Source organism: Etheostoma spectabile, chromosome 3 (assembly GCF_008692095.1).
Source record: "Etheostoma spectabile isolate EspeVRDwgs_2016 chromosome 3, UIUC_Espe_1.0, whole genome shotgun sequence".
Classification (NCBI taxonomy): Eukaryota; Metazoa; Chordata; class Actinopteri; order Perciformes; family Percidae; genus Etheostoma; species Etheostoma spectabile.
The window spans coordinates 14,942,605-14,958,046 of record NC_045735.1 but is presented as its reverse complement, the minus strand read 5'-3'; positions in this window follow the sequence as shown (position 1 = coordinate 14,958,046).

Genomic DNA, 15,442 nt, shown 5'->3' with positions numbered 1-15,442 from the left:
TCTTAATCCTAGGTTATCTTTTAGCTAGCCCAGAAGTATTGGGGATCCAACAGATGCTTATATCTATAGATTCCTGGAGATGCAGGAAGTTATAGGGAAAATGACCACCACAAGCCTGAGTAGGATAAGAAGCGCCAATTTTAGATTAGAAACGGCTATAATGACATGTCAGGTGAGTTTAGGGTTCTTTTGGAATAATCGGAGTGAAACTTTCAGTGTGCCCAGGAGCTAGACTGGAAGGGAAGAACAAGAACTATAACTTCTATGGGATCCTGGGATCCCAGACAGAAAGGAGAGGGAACAGACAATTGTGATAGGTGGTGTTGACAGAGTGAACGTGACACCTGCCTTTGGTTTGGGGGGGATCCAGGTTCGTATTCCCACTGCAATACATCAACCATCAATGTGAATTAAAATTGAGCTATAACCTTCTCCTGTTTTCACTTGAGTCAAGGAAATACTCTAAGTGCTTCAGGCGGATGCACTAGTCCTGCACTGCTAACTGGTAACTGTGACCTTACTGACAGGCAGAAGCCACGAGCTGTCTCCCATCTTGCATCCCGCGCTTCTCCCACCCTGCTTTGATCATACCACTACTATATCTCTTACGACAGCCTCCCCAGTTGTTCATTATTTGGCCACAGGCGTTGGCTCTCGGTTCCTGAACTGATGAGTCAGAGAATAACATGACTCCTTCAGGAAGAGGATTTTGGTCCACAAACCTCAGCAAATCATCAAAGGGTAAACATGGGATGTGGTTATTTACTATATCTGAGGTTATAAAAATAATATCAACCACCATTCAAATGATTATACTGGTAAATTAATCTGTAATTTCTGATTCTGATGTGAAACCATGCCTGTGTATTTTTAGTTGTGGGCTCAGCAGCTGGTTTATAGAGCGCTTCTGATTATAGTGTTTGTTCCAACCAAAGCACATATGGCTCTGACAGTATCATAGCAGCTCTCGTCTCAAACATCTGGGCATGACTAACACTGAAACATGACATGCGGATGTAAGGTCTTCCCATGGGCCATTTCTACATGGGATTTACTTTTAAACTGCAGACCTCTTTGTGTGCTATGGATTTCTATGGCTATACTATTTAGCTTTGATCCTAAACTCCTGACAAGCATTTATTATGTTTCCCAATATGGGCTTATTTTACACAAGACATGTTGCATGCTATAGCAGTTTTCACTTGGGTGATTTAAAGTTGTAGATCAAAACTGACCAGCTGTCCAGACTTCAGAAAATGGACCTACATGGTCACAGCTGTGTGTTATAGCCCTTTGATGTCGCTATATTTCTGAGATTCTCACAGTATAAATATGAGTTAAGGTTCCAATATTTAATGTAGCAGTTGAGCCTGGCCAGTGCAAAATATAAGTCCTCATAATTTGAAGGCTTTGCCCCAGGGACAGATCCAGCATCTCTGCTGCATGCTTGACTGTATTGAAGCCCATAGAGTCATTTGTTTTTGTGGTATTTAAAGAACATCACTTGGAGCTAGTTAAAGGAGCTAGATAAGATGCCAGCCGGTTTTGTTTCTTCATGTAGGTAAATCTTATCTCTGGATGTTTGCTTTTTTATGCCCTCAGATAAAGCAAAATGAAAGTTTATTATCAAAGGTCATCTGAATAGTATTTTTGTTGAAGACATAGTGCGCGACTGTTTTATAATAATGAACGTCCGAAACATTCAAACCATTGCCAAATGAGTGGGTACAAGGCTAATTAAGACTACCAGTTGCCCAAAAGTCTCTCTGTGTTTCTCAGAATGACTGTGTTTACTAACTGGTGTAGTCCGGTTACATTCAGAAACCCAAGTGATGCGTTTTACGTCCCCGCTGAGAAAGGACAACAGCAGTGTTCAGCTTTGGAGACAAAGAGGACATAACAATGACAAGATAATTCCCTCTTCTGAAGAGTCCATCAGGTTGTTTTTTTTAAATCCTGTGGGGTGGGGGTGGTGTGTGATCATCGAAGGTTTGCGTCATGTGGACGCGCCAACAGTCTTGCAAGCACTATAGCTTTAAGCTCCTCTGAATTACAATGCATTACCAAATAGGCTGTGGTATTCTGTATGAATTGTGTCTAAGAAATAATTTCATCATGCATTTTAACCACTAGTTTTTTTTATATAGCAGAAATAAGTCCCTTTCCTCACACAAACTCATGTAAAAGCATCAATATAAACCAAATGTGATAGCCTTCTATGATACACACTTTTATTGTACTCATACTATTCAATTCAAGATTTGTGCTCATGATTTTTATATTTAATACAAATGTTAACCATGTGCAAATTTGAATCTTTGAATTTGAATTGTTGAAAATGGATGACAGCCAAAGGGTGAGCAGACACAGCCTATAATGAGTGCATCAGACCATAGAGTAGGTTGGTGACCCTACCAGACTGGAGGGAGTCTAGAAAACCCTGAGGATAGATATAGTTCTCCTGGCCGACGTGGTTCCAACCAGCTTCTGTTGCTTTCAATCATCACTACTGGGAGCTGCTGAGGGATGGACTTTTATTTTATTGTCCACAAAGATGTGTATTTCTAGCGCACACTTTCTCAAACAAATAGCCAGATGCACTTGACATCTTATCCCATATTCCTGATTAGATTTCTGCTTGCAGCTGAATGATTATGACCATAGCACTCCCCTCTTTGGCTGTGCACCTGGTACTGCCAGGATCCACACATTTGTAGGGGAAAACAACCCAGTTTTGATTCAATGTAGGCTTTAGATTTTATTGTGCAGGGTATATTGTCATCACAAAAATAAAAATTAACCATGGCTATAAATCTTTACAACAAAACTGTGGGAACCAATAAAGATACCTTCAAAGTAGACCTGGGCGGCACGGAAAAACATGAATATCGCGATAGATAGATCACATGTTTTTCGCTTTTTAACAAATACATCTAGAAGTGCACATATCACTGCTGTTCTCTACACCCTGCTTTGGATCCCGGTGCTTTTTAGAATAGATTTTAAGGTTTTATTGTTTGTTTTTAAGGCTTTAAATGGTCGGGCCCCAGAGTATTTGTCTGAAATTTTAACTTTGAGGGAGCACAACTGGCCATCTTCAAATCAGTTGGTTTTAGAAGTCCCAAGGTCCAGGTATAAACGGTGGGGTGATCAGGCTTTTGCCGTTGCTGGAATAGAGTCTGATTTTACTGTTTTCTATGTTCACTCTTTCTATTGTATATGTGTTTTTACTCTTGGTTTCTGATGTTAAGCACTTTGGATACCTCCTGGTTGCTATATAAATACATTTTGATTGATTTATTGATTGATTGATTGCTATATAGATATATTTCCCAGCCCTACATTCAAGGTATTTCAATCAGGAGAGACTTTGTTGCAGAAATGCAAAGATGTTTTGATGAGATTAGACTCCATCGATTAGGAGGATCCAGGAGCCGGGCATGATGAAGACTGGAGGAGTAAGGGGAGTAGGAGGGTTGAGCTCGTAGCCTGAAATGACAACTGAGAGCAGAGAGAGACAGGTTGAACACAGGGATGTCATGTTGTGATTGGCTTGTGAAATTCCTGGCCACTTGTGGTTGGTTAAAATAAAAGTGAACACTTCTAACAGCTGTTCCGTTTAGAAGAGAGAGAAAAGTAATTACGTTTAGAAGTCTTCCTGAAAGAATTTACGCTGTGCTCCATTTGGTTGAGTTAATCTCTTGTACATTTAAAGCTATACTCAAAGACCACAACCACACATTCTCAAACACATTGCAATGAGACAACACTGTTTTCTGAACTGTAACCCTGTAAAATAACAAGACTGTGTACAGACTCCACGTTGCTGCTGACGAGATGTTTTTCTAATTTTGACTGCTGGATAGGAAAAAGAGTAACTCCACAGTTTTCTGTTTTAACTGGTTTCTGCAAGTCAATCAGAAAGCTGTTTTTTATTCAGATCTCCATAAGGAACTGCTTACCATTTTTAACTATTTAGTCCTGTTTCTGGTAATGTAAATGCTTGCTCATGAGCATGGCCATATGGATCATGTGACCATTGGACAAATTGTTGGAGAGTTTGGCAGCCTTCAGGGCTGATGCCTCTCCCCCAAATACAAAACTGGAAAAACAGCATGCTTTGCACATATATCCTTTTTTGGAATGCCTAACCACAGTATAACAACACCCCTAATGGTGTCTTTAACAAGAAAATATGTGCTCAGACCATCAATGTAACAGCAATGCTCAGAGAAACCTTGGCAACCTCTAGTTCATGTGGAGCATTATGAGACTGACACTGTAGCCATGTTTGTATCTGCTCCCTCATATGGACCTGATTTAAAGAGGTTAACTATACATGGACATTCATAATTCAGTTTGTACTCTGTTAACTCAAGCAGGGTTGATGACTGCTTGCTGCAAGACTTCATTTGATTTCAGTATTGGTTCTCTTTTGTCTACGCGTTAATGTTGAATGACATGTTCAAGGGAAATTGTGAAATAGGATGACTTTTGCTCCCCTTTACCATAAATACAGGAATATCATTTATTGGTGATAGGAGGGTGTGGGTCATAAATACTTCCTGTGGAACCAACCGAAAGCTTCACATCTGCCAAAGAAAATTATGACAGCAACTGAGTCATGGCAGAGAAAAATAGTTTCCACAGTTATATATTATTTCAGTTTATTCTTTCACTCCATCTGTATGATTTTTTTTGTTCAGGGCATGCAGTTGTTAAGAAGCCAGGCAGAAGAGGAGAAGGAATTTACCCAGGTTGCACTGTGCTGACCCTGATAGTGATTGTTCACTTCAATGCCAAGGCTTTTTGATATGGCACGTTACAAAATGACAGCCAAGTAGAGTCAACAGTTTCTAAACCTTTCTCAAGTGACAGCATTGTGAAGTGTGGAGTAATGGGATTAGACAAAAAAACTTTCCTCAAAGGAAATGTTTGCTTGAGCAGTTTAATTGTTTGGGGAATTCCAGGGCATCCCTTTGGATGCTGTGCATTCCTTTTCTGAACAACAGAATGCATTCCTGGAGAATAAAAGTAATCTCCATCAGAATTACTTAGACTCCCTACAATGTCTGAGGAATTTTGTCCCACAGGAGAGCGACATGCTGGTCTGTGTGATTAATTAGAGCGCATTTCAGTGCATTCATAGTGGACAGCCTGAAAGATTTGGTCTTTCTGAAGTGGGTGTCATTGTTATTTGCCCAACTTCTGTTAAGAGCTAGAGGCAGATATGTCCCTGTGTAGTGTTTAGAAAACAATGGAATTTAGGATAAAGAATATTACATATTAATATATTTGGATGTTACAAATTCTCGGGTTTGGAGTAATAGAATCAATTTATATTCACTTTAGATAGCAGAAGCACCCAAGGTTTAATTCCCGAATCCCATTAGAGCTGCATCCATCAGCCAGAGAAATCCTTGCTGACATGCTTAATGTATTCTCACGCTTGGTAGATCTTTTTTAGCAGAGTTCAGTTTCTCTCCTCCAGTTAAAAGAAGAGCTTTTTGCTGCATGGCTTCAGGAAAAAGGCCAGCTTTATTGATTTTCTGATCAATTCTGTACTTTTTTAATTTATTTCTTTACTTCTCCTGAGACTGTTGTCAAAAGCTTCATATGTGGATGTTTTCAATTCGATTATAGCTGTTTCTACGGTCCGGTTTGATTACAATGAGGCTATATTTTTGTTGGGAACCAGATCATTAGAGAACATTTTAATTACATTCTAACTCACAGGATTAAAATACTGTTATTTCAGGTTGGTTATTCAGCATCTTGAGTCCCAGCAGTCTCTCAGACTCCAAAAAAGTATAACCATAACACCATGAGCCAATCTTGAAGACCAACACATTCAATGCTGTATTGCCAGAGTCTTTACACATTACAGCCATGCCTCCAGCCTGAGGAGCGGTTACAGAAACATAAAATCCCACAGTGGATTTTCTTACTTTGTTCACTTTTTTTCATCCATTGTTAATCTTTTTTTTTTTGTACAACATTTAGTGTACCCACTTGCCCTCAAAACAAGCTCTCCAGATTTAACCAGTTAAATGCAGGAATTATAAACAACAAACAACAGAAATAAAAAAATGCCCATAGCTGTGTTGAAGCTGCTTCAAACTGTTAAAAGTGGATTTGTCCTGCATTTCGCAGTAAATGGACAGATTTGGCTTGTCTACTGTTCATACAATACGTAGGAGAAAAACAAATAGGTTGCAGGGAATTTACAGGCTTTGTTGTTGGAGGAGGCATGAGAAACACAATATGGTTCTGGTTAGTCAGACAGTTTTTAGCCTTTTTAATCCACACAGGCATTTGCAGAGCAGCCTGGGTCTTTGTCAGCAGAGCCCTGCTTTGTATTTATGTAGTCACACAGATTCACACCTGGGATTTGCTGAGCATCCGCAGCATTCCTACAGGGTCCCTCGGCGCTAAGTCTTGATGAAGCGCACTCCTCCCAGAGTGATGCTTTGCCTCTTGGGTGAGATTCTACAAATGTACTGTGCACCGCTGTGGAGTTTGTTGGGCCTTCTCTTCAAAAAACGATCACTTCCCTTTATCTTCTGGTGCTGTGTGGACTATCAGACTATAATTCAAAGAGGCCGCGAGTGAACAGTTGTGAGGGCAAAGGCTATGCCTATGCCATTTTGCTGGTGGGCCAGAGTCGGACAGAAAATTTGTCACGCTGTCATCTCAGGGAGGCTTGACCTCACCTCTGCAGGCACTTGGAAAAACATCTTTCAAACACTCATGTTTCTTTAAAATGCATCTGCAGGCAACATAAAATAGATATTGCACGTGGGGAAAACCAAACATTTCTTTTGCAATCCAAAGACCTTACTGGTCCCCTAATACCAGTGACGTGCAGTCAGGGTAGGCAAGCTAGGCAGGCCTACCCTGCCAAAATTCAAGCATAAAAATGTTTATTAAATAAATGTTTTTAATAAGCTTGTATTTGTATTTGTACTGTTTATTCTTGTGATTTATGTGTGTTATTCCAATTATTTAGACGGTACGATGACAAATGTAGCAGTTACGCATAATCAAATAGAAAAAATTGTAGAATAAGCTGATAATGCCTTTACTGCCCATTCAAGCGATTAACCAATGTTGCACATGCACACTTCGATCCTGTATTCTTTAACATGTACGGCAAAAGGCACAACTCTACTGTGCCTTTGTACGTAAATGTGTGATTCCAGTAATCATCTCTATCACATATCAAACATGGACAAATTAAAATCGAGATTTTACTGGCCCTTTGCGTAGCTGACGTCATTACACCAGCTACGTTGTAAGCGCAATCCCCGCGAAATTCAAATTCAAAATAACAACAGCAGTGTCCGCCGATATCACAGCGGTGAGGAATTTCTCTAAACTCGATTTTAATTCAAAAAAAGAACTAATAGCAAGATGGAGGTCTACGCCAGCCTTAGATGGACTACTGCAGCAAAAGGGACAAAAACTCGTCCGATCGTTTCAAACTGACTGGTTTGGAAGACAAAATGTGGCTATGTGGCCATGCTAACAGTCAGCGGCTGGACCTACGGGGTCCAGGGATCTGAGCAGTCAGCGGCTGGACCTCTACAGGGTCCTGGGATCTGAACAACCTGCCCGCAGCTTTAACCAAGCAGGAAAAACCGTCAGCTCATATAACACCGGCAACTACAGCTTCGCACATTTTCCACCCTGAAACGGATCAAAACATCCAGTCGGAACCGGACCGGGCCAGCACGTCTTTCAGCCCTCGCCATTCTGTCTGTTGAGAGTCAGAGACTATGCAAAATGAAGGCCCGTAAAGTTTTACAATGCTGTGAATGGATTTTATGTACAAACAATCAACTGATTGGTGAGTCAGAAACTATTTTGGGTTAAGTGTGATCTAACGAATGCTGCTGCCATTCAGCTGGTTTTAGAAGTCCTAAGGTCCAGGTATAAACGTTGTGGTGATCAGGCTTTTGCGGTTGCTGCCCCGAGACTAGGAACAATTTACCCCCCCCCCCGATATTCGCACTGTTACAGATGTCGCTCATTTTAGGTCCAAACTCTGAACATATCTGTTGAGTCATGCTTTTAATACAGAGCAGTGGTGGGACAGTTTCATTCTTCTGTTTCTTTGAGACCTTTTCTGATTTTACTGTTCTCTATGTTCACTCTTTCTATTGGATGATGTGATTATACTCATTCTGTTAAGCACTTTGTAAACTGCTGGTTGCTGTAAAATGTTATATAAATATATTAGATTGATTTTAATTGATAGATTGATTGGAAATGTCTTGCTATCGACCGTGCGTGTGTGCCGCGCTTGTGCGTAACGTTTAGCGTACTGTTTTGATTATTAGCCTAAACAATAATTTAGGTAATCTGGCTTTCATAACTCAGTGCCTACCCTCTTACTGACATCACCGCACGTCACTGCCTAATACTGTATCTGAAGTCTCTTTTATGTAGACCTTACTGGTCCCATAATACTGTATCTGAAGTCTCTTTTATGTAGACCTTACTGGTCCCATAATACTGTATCTGAAGTCTCTCTTATGTAGACCTTACTGGTCCCCTAATACTGTATCTGAAGTCTCTTTTATATAGACCTTACTGGTCCCCTAATACTGTATCTGAAGTCTCTTTATATAGACCTTAGTGGTCCCCTAATACTGTATCTGAAGTCTCTTTATATAGACCTTAGTGGTCCCCCAATACTGTATCTGAAGACTCTTTCATATAGACCTTAGTGGTCCCTAATACTGTATCTGAAGTCTCTTTATATAGACCTTAGTGGTCCCTAATACTGTATCTGAAGTCTCTTTATATAGACCTTAGTGGTCCCTAATACTGTATCTGAAGTCTCTTTATATAGACCTTAGTGGTCCCTAATACTGTATCTGAAGGGTGAGGCTGGGGGTGTGGCCTTGACCTACTACCACTTTTCTCATTTGAAAGCCATAATTTTTCTCTCTCATGGGGGGGCCAAATTCTCTGGGCGGGCAAAGCAGAGAAACGGGAGGTAACCTTTCCCCTTATGACCTCATAAGGAGCAAGATTCCAGATGAGAAGAAGAGGCCCATCTGAGTTTTCATTTTCTCAAAGGCAGAGCAGGATACCCAGGGCTCGGTTTACACCTATCACCATTTCTAGTCACTGGGGGGCCATAGGCAGGCTGGGGGGACATGTGAGCTTTAAGTAAAGACGGAAAGGCAGGAGACATAAAAACACAACAGTGAGAATGATGTCTGCTGCTTATAAATGATACAACAGACATACACACACATAATCAAACTAGCAGACAAAAGACCTTGACAGAGAGACAGACATAAGACATGAAGGATCAAACACACGCACAAATAAAGGTAAGAAGGATGTAGTAGTGCATGATTTACTGTGACTATTATCATCATCATAATCATCATCAACAAAACTAACTCACTATACCACAATAGTAGACTGAAGAACCGCATATTTAGATTATGAATATGATGTTTGAAATATAATGAGTTTCAGGTTTCAGGTTCCAGGCTAGAATATAACAAAGAATTTAGCTTAGTTTTTTTTCATATGAAAGATTTATTGCGGCAATTTCTGGAGTCAGGAAGCAGTGGTAACACTGAACAGAAACCTATAAAAGATCTTTTACATCATAATTAACCAGAAGACGACAAAGAGCTAGCACTCCCAGAATGTTTCTTAACCAAATGAAAACCACCTGTGCACTTAATATCTAACATCCTTTGGAAAGGATCATGTGGTGTACTAGTCTAGTACATAGATCCATACGCACAGTGCACAAAGATATTCTGTATGCAAGAAGTGTGCTGTATTACACTCCAACTGAAACTACTCTACTCTTTAACTTGATGAAGAACGGATCTCAGGTCTTCTCATTCATCATGTGTGTGAAGCACATTCTTTTAAAGGTAACCTTCAATAAACCAAAGGTCATATTTCCTCAAGTGCACAGCAATGTAGATGAAATGGTCTGCTAGTGCTTCTGGATAGTGTTTTTATCTCAATAAAGGTCCACATTAAACTTCAGCTCAAGCACATGCCCAACCCCCCTAAAAACACAGCTCTGGTTTCTCTAGCACATTCTCTACACAGTCCACTTTTTGATCCAGCAAGAAGATGTAGTCAGCATTTCTTTGCAGATATTGAAGATACCCAAATTGATCCAGCACATGACACAATTAAAACACGTTTTCTTCGGTATGTAATACGTACACGTTTGATTTCATTTAAGAAATGCCACAGTGTTTTTATGTGTATCTCCTATCTGAAAAAGTAGTAAAAACAACATGATGCAGAGGAGGAGCATGTTGTTCAAGCTGTTGTTCTTTGTTATTCTTTCATTTGTCTTAATAAACTATGCTAAACTGAAGCCATATGTACTTTCACTGCATGTTGCAAAACAGCACAATGGGGTGAGATCGTGCTCTGTTTCTGTAATTTGGTTTTCCAAGTCTTATAAATGCTCAAGATTAGATTCAGATTTATACATGCTCTAAAAAGCATTGACACATTTAAATATGCAGACAAAAAAAATAATACCTTGTGAGTGGAACAAACACAATACAATGACCTGTTGGTCAGCTGCTGTCCATGAGCAATACTTCTCACTGTATTAATATTCAACTTAATTAATCTCATTTCATTCCATTACATTGTATGTATCAGGCTTGATGTTTTTCTGTTTTGGTTGAAATGATTTTTTTTTAGCAAAGCGGCTTGTAACATTCTTATTTTTAACCTTGATTAAACTCATTCCGTTTATTATTTCTTCCATGGACTTTCAGCAAGACTAAAGGAGCCCCGCTCTGTAGTTATTCCTCTAATGCACGGTCAAATGTCACTAAAACAGCCATCCCAGGAAAATGACTTAGACCACAACCTTGTGATGTGGACAGCATATAATCTCAAAGCAAAATTCCAGATTCATCCACAATTACAGTACCCTTGAGAGCCAGAGCTCTCGCAAGAACACAGTTTCAATTAGCTCAGCGAGTTCCTCTGGCATCGAGTAATGTTGCTTATTTACTATGTTCTTGTAGCCGAGCTGCACCAATCACATCGGTGTAATTAAACCTCTTCTGAAAAAGCCCAACCTTGATCCAGATGTTTTAGCCAACTATAGACCTATATCCAACCTTCCATTTCTCTCTAAGATTCTTGAGAAAGCAGTTGCCAAACAGCTGTGTGACTTTCTGCATAGCAACGGCTTAGTTGAGGATTTTCAGTCAGGATTTAGAGTTCATCATAGCACAGAGACAGCACTTGTGAAAATTACTAATGACCTCCTAATTGCATCAGACAAAGGACTCTCTCTGTACTTGTGTTATTAGATCTTAGTGCTGCATTTGATACCATTGACCATCATATCTTATTACAATATTATCAGGAAGCACTCCATAAACTTTCATGGTTATGCAGATGATACTCAATATATCTATCAATCAAGCCGGAAGAAACTAATCAGTTAGCTAAACTTCAAACGTGTCTTCGGGATGTTAAAATCTGGATGACCGGTTATTTTCTAATGTTAAACAAAGTTATTGTTCTGGGACCCAAGCACCTCCGTGACGCATTATCCAAAGAGATAGTTACTCTGGATGGCATCACCCTGGCCTCCAGCACCACCCTGGCCTCCAGCACCACCCTGGCCTCCAGCACCACTGGGAGGAATCTTGGAGTTATCTTTGATCAGGACATGTCCTTTAATTCCCACATAAAGCAAATTTCAAGGATCGCCTTTTTTCACCTACGTAATATTGCAAAAATCAGGAATATCCTGTCTAAAAATGATGCTGAAAAACTAGTCCATGCATTTGTTACTTCTAGGTTGGATTACTGCAATTGTTTGTTATCAGGCTGCTCGAAAAAATCCATAAAGACTCTTCAGCTGATCCAGAATTCTGCAGCACGTGTTCTGACAGGAACCAGGAAAATAGACCACATCTCTCCTGTTTTAGCTTCTCTGCATTGGCTTCCTGTAAAATCTAGAATAGAATTTAAAATCCTTCTCCTGACCTACAAAGCTCTTCATGGTCAGGCACCATCTTATCTTAAAGAGCTCATAGTACCTTACAACCCTACAAGAGCACTACGCTCCCAGAGTGCAGGGTTACTTGTGGTTCCTAGAGTCTCTAAAAGTAGAACGGGAGCCAGAGCGTTCAGTTGTCAGGCTCCTCTCCTGTGGAACCAGGTTCCAGTTGGGGTTCGGGAGGCAGACACCGTCTCCACATTTAAGAGTAGGCTTTGATAAAGCTTATTGTTAGGGCATAAAATTGAATATTGTTAGGGAGTGAGGAGTCGCAGCGTCCGCCTAACCCGGCCCACCTGCTTCTCGTCATAGTTTTCAGATTTATCTATCATATAATCAAGCATATAATAAAACTAAAGGGAGACTTGGCATTGGGTGGATCAAGTTGGGGAGAGTTTTAGCCCGACCAGGCTCCTCTTTTTACCCTGTCTCTCTTGGTTTTGCTGTAATAGTTTTAGACAGCTGGGGACTTCCTTTGACACACTGAGTTCCTCTCTCCTCTATCTTCCTATCTTTTCATTTATGTGCATCCATGTCCCAGAAATGCTTGTTACTAACCTAGCTCTGGGGAGTCATTCCCCGGAGTCCTTATGTTCTTTTTTCCCCAGCATGTTCCCTCGGATCAGGGATGCTCCAAAATCATAGTAGCAGCTGTCGCCATGGTCCCGCTACACGTTCTGCGGTGCCATGTTCATCTGCTACACTCTGCGGTGCCCAGCTACGTCCTGCTGTGCCTTGTAATGCCCACAGCGTCCTGCTATGCCATGAACTACTACAAAGAACTGCTACAAACTACCCGTCAGACGCCGCCTACCAAGAGCCTGGGTCTGACCGAGGTTTCTGCCTAAAAGGAAGTTTTTCCTCGCCACTGTCGCACTGTTGCTTGCTCTGGAGGAAACTACTAGAACTGTTGGGTCCTTGTGGATTCTGGAGTGTGGTCTAGACCTACTCTATCTGTAAAGTGTCTTGAGATAACTCTTGTTATGAATTGATACTATAAATAAAACTGAATTGAATTGTATCTGAAGCCCGCTGCACCAATCACATCAGTGTATCTGATGTACGCGGGGCCAGAGGCCAGCTGCATCAATAAGCTGGTTTGAGGTGAACTGAGCCTCGCCTGTAAAGTGGACGAGAGCAGGCGGCAGCAGCCGGGCCGAAACGAAAAGCTGCGGGAAAGTTGGACAGTTTCCAGCCGATTCCAGCCGACTTCAGACTAAACAGGAAGTGATTCCAGCCGCCTTCAGACTGAACAGGAAGTGATTCCAGCCGCCTCCAAACTGAATAGGAAGTGACAAAAACACTTTGGTGCAATTCCGATTTAGTAAATTTTAATCAGACCCATATATCAGCTGGTAAACAGTCTCTAGTTGTTTTAATTATGACAGAGTAGCTCTCAGAATGTTCTACATGCGACCTGTTGCTGATTTTAATTAACAGACTGGAGATGATCTGTGATCTGATCAGATTTATTCTCTCTGACTTCTCACCGTAACTATCAGCCACACAACATGTGTGCTGTACAGAATAAGTCTTTAAATCAGACAAATAGCAGTAATCCCTCAGATTCAAAAATAATAAAAGGTTTGTATAAAACGTCTTATGTTGAGTCGATTGTGAACCAATCTGCTGTTAAATCAGCTGAGAGGCCGGCGTTTCCCAGCATGCTCTGGGTCCGCCTTGATCTCTTGAGATTATCGTTGCCTACGTGTGCATGACGTCAGAGCAAGTCAGAATCAAGTCGGACACAAATCTACCCAGCATGCAACAGGCGCCGATCGTTGGTGATTGATTCTGCGCAGACCTGGCTCATCTCGAACGAGCCTAGTCACATCGGTGTATCTGATATAGGCGGGGCCAGAGGCCAGCTGTACCAATCACATCGGTGTATCTGATATAGGCGGGGCCAGAGGCCAGCTGTACCAATCACATCGGTGTATCTGATATAGGCGGGGCCAGAGGCCAGCTGTACCAATCACATCGGTGTATCTGATATAGGCGGGGCCAGAGGCCAGCTGTACCAATCACATCGGTGTATCTGATATAGGCGGGGCCAGAGGCCAGCTGCACCAATCACATCGGTGTATCTCATATAGGCGGGGCCAGAGGCCAGCTGTACCAATCACATCGGTGTATCTGATGTGGGACAGTCCATGCTACCAGTTAGCTCCGCTGGTAGCTAAGCGTATGGAGCTCTGTATACGTCACCCTGTGTGTTGTTGTGATTGGTCCTAGTGTTATCCAGTAGCGTGCAGTGAGAATAGGCTCGTTCGAGAGGAACTGCGCCTCGCCTGTAAAGTAGACGAGAGCAGGCGGCAGCAGCGGGGGCAGGGACAAAAAGCTGCGTTAAAGTCGGACAGTTTCCTGCCGATTCCAGCCGCCTTCAGGCTGGACAGGAAGTGACAAAAACACTGTGGCGCCATTCCGATTTAATAAAATATAATCAGACCCACATACCAGCTGGTACACAGTCTCTAGTTGTTTTAATTATGACAGCATAGCTGTCAAAGTGCTCTACATGCGACCTGTTTCTGATTTTAATCAACAACAGACTGGAGATGATCCATGATCTGATCAGATTTAGTCTCTCTGACTTCTAAACGTCTCTATCAGCCTCACAACATGTGTTCTGGACAGAATAAGTCTTTAAATCAGACAAATAGCAATTAAAATCACTCTGATTCAAAAACAATAAAAAGTTTATATAAAACGTCATCATGTTGTAAACCTATCAGGTGTTAAATCAGCTGAGAAGCCGGCGTTTCCCAGCATGCTCTGGGGCCGCCTGGGTCTGCCTGGCTCTTGCAGTCGGTGAAAAGCAACTGCGCCCCCTGGTCTCAGACCTGCGCCCCCTGGTCTCAGACCTGCGGCCCCCTGGTCTTAGACCTGCGCCGCCTGGTCTCAGACCTGCGCCCCCTGGTCTCAAACCTGCGGCCCCTGGTCTCAGACCTGCCCCCCCTGGTCTCAGACCTGCCCCCCCTGGTCTCAGACCTGCGCCCCCTGGTCCCAGACCTGCGCCCCCTGGTCTCAGACCTGCGCCCCCTGGTCTCAGACCTGCGCCAACTGGTCTCAGACCTGCGGCCCCTGGGCTCAGACCTGCCCCCCCTGGTCTCAGACCTGCGCCCCCTGGTCTCAGACCTGCGCCCCCTGGTCTCAGACCTGCGCCCCCTGGTCTCAGACCTGCGCCACCTGGTCTCAGACCTGCGCCCCCTGGTCTCAGACCTGCGGCCGCCTTGCTCTCGTGAGATTTCCGTTGCCCACGTGTGCATGACGTCAGAGCAAGTTGGGATCAAGTTGGACACAAATCTACCCAGCATGCAACGGGCGCCGATCGCCGGTGATCGATTCTGCGCAGACCTGGCTCATCTCCAACGAGCCTATTTTCAAATGCACGCTTGGTGCCGCCCCTCG